At 39.3% G+C, this 3,426-nt stretch overlaps 1 protein-coding gene across 1 annotated transcript in view; it reads right to left on the bottom strand.

The window, feature by feature from the left end:
* LOC107102581 (fibroblast growth factor receptor substrate 2-like) overlaps positions 1-2,151 on the bottom strand; it is a 16,111-nt gene extending 13,960 nt beyond the window's left edge. The window contains exon 1 of the mRNA XM_015401947.1: positions 1,864-2,151. The gene's annotated coding sequence lies outside the window, so the exon portion shown is untranslated. The remainder of the gene's footprint in view (positions 1-1,863) is intronic.
* Between the last annotated feature and the right edge of the window lie 1,275 nt (positions 2,152-3,426).

Genomic DNA, 3,426 nt, shown 5'->3' with positions numbered 1-3,426 from the left:
TGCTAGCCATTCTAAAGCAGCCAGGGGTTGATTCTAAATGAGCCAAAAAGCAGAGACAGGAGCAATTGTCAAACTTTTGGTGTCCATCATTCGATTTCATCCTGGACACTACAGAAAATGGGCTTAAAGTGTAAAAAACCGAACTTCTCCTTTAAGAAGATTTTTTTCTAAATTAAACCAGATGAAACTAAAATGTTCCACTTGAGGAGTTCTGAATTGAACATATTAACAGATCAAAAGGGTTTTTTTGTTGTTGTTTTTTTTTATCTTAAATGCAAAATGTTTATATATTTTTTTACAATTTTGTTTTAATTACTGCTCTAAGTGGGTCGCTCTGTCTGCTAAAGGCATGTTTACAGTCTTTATGCTCCATTTCACAATTAATCGATTACTAAAATAGTTGATGATTATTTCAGTAATCAATTAATCCAGTTAATTGTTTTAGCCCTAGTATTTCGCAACTTTTTTGGACTCTAAACAAGTTTAAATTCAGGCTGAACAGGGTCACAGTTCAGTCTGTCTACAACCAATCAAAATTGGTGTAAAAAACAAAAATATAGGAACCCTGATACCACCTGAGCTTGACCACATCAACCACCAGCATCATCCAAACCCAGGGGCAGAGCTAGATGGGGGGCCAGGGGTGGCCATGGCCACCCTTAGCCAATCACTGGCCATCCCTACAATTTCTTTCTCTCAAGTAGAATATTCAAAGCATTTTAATTTTATATATATTAACAATTACCTGACAACAAAAAGACTGCGGTTAATTATGCACATCAATATACGAACATTAGAGATGATTAGTACAGAATTTATGCTCTTTCAGAACTAGATTTTTTGTTATATGCCATAAAGACAAAATGATGTTTAAGAGTCTTCAGTGAAATCATAGATTATGTAAATAACTATTTTAACAAAATCCTATTAAATCATTATTTTATGTAGATATTAATACTTGTAAATATAAATTTAATGCAGAATGATATTGATAAAAGTAGGTAAGTAATGATGATGGAAAAGATGTTCGCTCCAGAATTCAAAGAATTTTATCCAATATAGCATTTATCTAGACGGATGTTTAAATATATGCATCTATTTACTATAGTTTGTCTTTTTTTTAGAAATATGGACGCTGTGTTTAAACCTGGTGCCTATCCACTTTCGGCACCCCCTCAGTATACATTGGTTATTGCCTGGCCACCCTTATGAAAATGTTCTAGCTACGCCTCTGTCCAAACCAGATGTTCATTCACCACCTGTTCTTTATCAGCTTATGCCCGCACATATCAACCATCCAGCAAATCTCCCAGTTAAGAAGACAAGAATCTTATTAAAGTGTGCAAACCTATATAGACATACAATAAAAGAGAATAATCCATCCAATCAAGCTTGTGCAGAGAGTTCAGACAGAGTTTCCAATCAAGCTGCAGGTCCTCACATCAGGAATCACAAAATACAAGCAGCAGTTAAATCTTGCACTCATCTCATATGCATTCATGTGTGCATTTTTATGTTATTGTGGCAGCATGCTGCACACAGCAGCCTCCCCGCAGTGAGCTGCTGCTCTAACCTGGGCCTCCACATCTGACTGGAGACACACAGCTGCACTGCGAGCAGCTAATCAGCTAAAGCTACAGCCAGACTCACACACAGAAATGATGCACATCACACCCCCTCTGATCAACCACACAGCCCGATAGATATCTATATCTATATATATACTTTCCAAAGGAGCGGAGCGAGGCTGTGATCCTCCCTGTCAATGAGCTGAAGCCCAGCAGAATGAACCAACACACGGATCACTGCTGCATCAATGCACGGCAGGCAAGAGGAGAACGACAGTGATGGGCTGCTACTCACATTTCTGCCATACCAGGGCTTTTTTTTATTATGAATATATTTCAGCTTTAATGCGAAACGAGCACCGAGGCTGCGATGCGATATCTGCGGCTGCTGCTGCTGCTGGTGGCGGTGGTAGCAGGAGCGGGATGTGGCACTCTGACGGAAAAGTCTCTGCTGAATGATGCGCTGAGTGCGGAGAAAATGTTATTTTTTTTTCTTCCTATTACGCCCCCCTACTGCAGCACGGGCCTCCCTGCCTGTATGACATTTCCCGAGCAGCTGGGGTGAGAGTTCACAGCCAGTCAACGAGGCTGAGTTGAGCGGAAAGAAGGTAAGGAACGCCGGAGGACCAGGGAGGAAAAAGGTGTGTCTGGGAGGAGGAGCACTGGGAGACACTGGAGCATCCCTAACCTCCTCTCAGATAGATCACCTTTTCCTAAAAGATGTAATTAAAAGCCTGAGGAAACTTTAAAAGTACAGCATTGATAATGAAAAAAAAAAACAGAAAAGAAAAAAGGAATTTTAGAATAGAATAGAATAGAATAGAACAGAATAGAATAGAATAGAANAGAATAGAAAACCCCTTTATTGTCCCACAATGGGGACATTCTGGTGTTTGCAGCAGCAAAAAGATTATAGAAAAAATTCTCACACAAATAAGGATCTTAGAAAAATGTATAAGAATAACATACTAGTGAAGAGTTAAAAGATAAACAATAAAATACTACTGTAAAGTGTGTAAAATTGTGCACCTGGAGAGTAAATAACCAATATACAGCTATGGACATTTTTACAGTAATTTGAAAATACCAGCAATATCAGAGATGTGCAAAATGACAGCAGCATATTATTTAACGGACTAAGTTAGAAACTGTGCAAAATCAGCATTAAAGGGGAACACCGTTTTATTTTTTTGCACTGGCCCCTTGATTTTACATTATTACATCATGTTCTACTCACCCATATGAGTTTTGTGTCATTTGGAGCTGTTCTGAAGATATTCCGTAACGTCTTCCTATGGGCAACGACTTGAAGGCACAAACTAAACTGTTCATAATTTATTCTTTATGGTACGCCAGCATTCATAACATGGCGTCAACTTAAGTAACAAATGTGTGTACTTTGAAACCACTGAACATTATCCAACAGAGGTGTTAATTTAGTTAGGATCCATTTGCTTCCCACCTCCTGCACGTCCAGAGGATCTCCAATCATGAGCTGGCTTTTTTGATGCACCTAGAATGCTGTTTTTACTTCAATCTCAAGGCTTTCTGTTAAAAATGTAAAAAGGGGTGATAAGTCCATTTAAATGGTCAGTTGTTGTAGTCTTTTGCATACAATGGGTGAGGTTAAAATGGGAAGTCACTCATAAACCTGCGTTTGGGGTAGATTTCCTTATATACTTTAGTACTGTCTGCTTCAGTCTCCTTGAACCCCAGTCGGCCTCAGCAGATGGCCGCTCAGACTGAGTCTGGTTCTGCTGGAGGTTACTTCCTGTTAAAAGGGAGTTTTTCCTCTCCACTGTCGCTACAAGCATGCTTAGTGTGAGGGATTGCCTTCGAGTCAACGAGTCGACGCAAT

This window comes from Cyprinodon variegatus, unplaced genomic scaffold (assembly GCF_000732505.1).
Source record: "Cyprinodon variegatus isolate N-32 unplaced genomic scaffold, C_variegatus-1.0 Scaffold1277, whole genome shotgun sequence".
Classification (NCBI taxonomy): Eukaryota; Metazoa; Chordata; class Actinopteri; order Cyprinodontiformes; family Cyprinodontidae; genus Cyprinodon; species Cyprinodon variegatus.
Note: the sequence above shows the minus strand (reverse complement) of the source record. Positions and strands in the feature narration are given on the sequence as shown.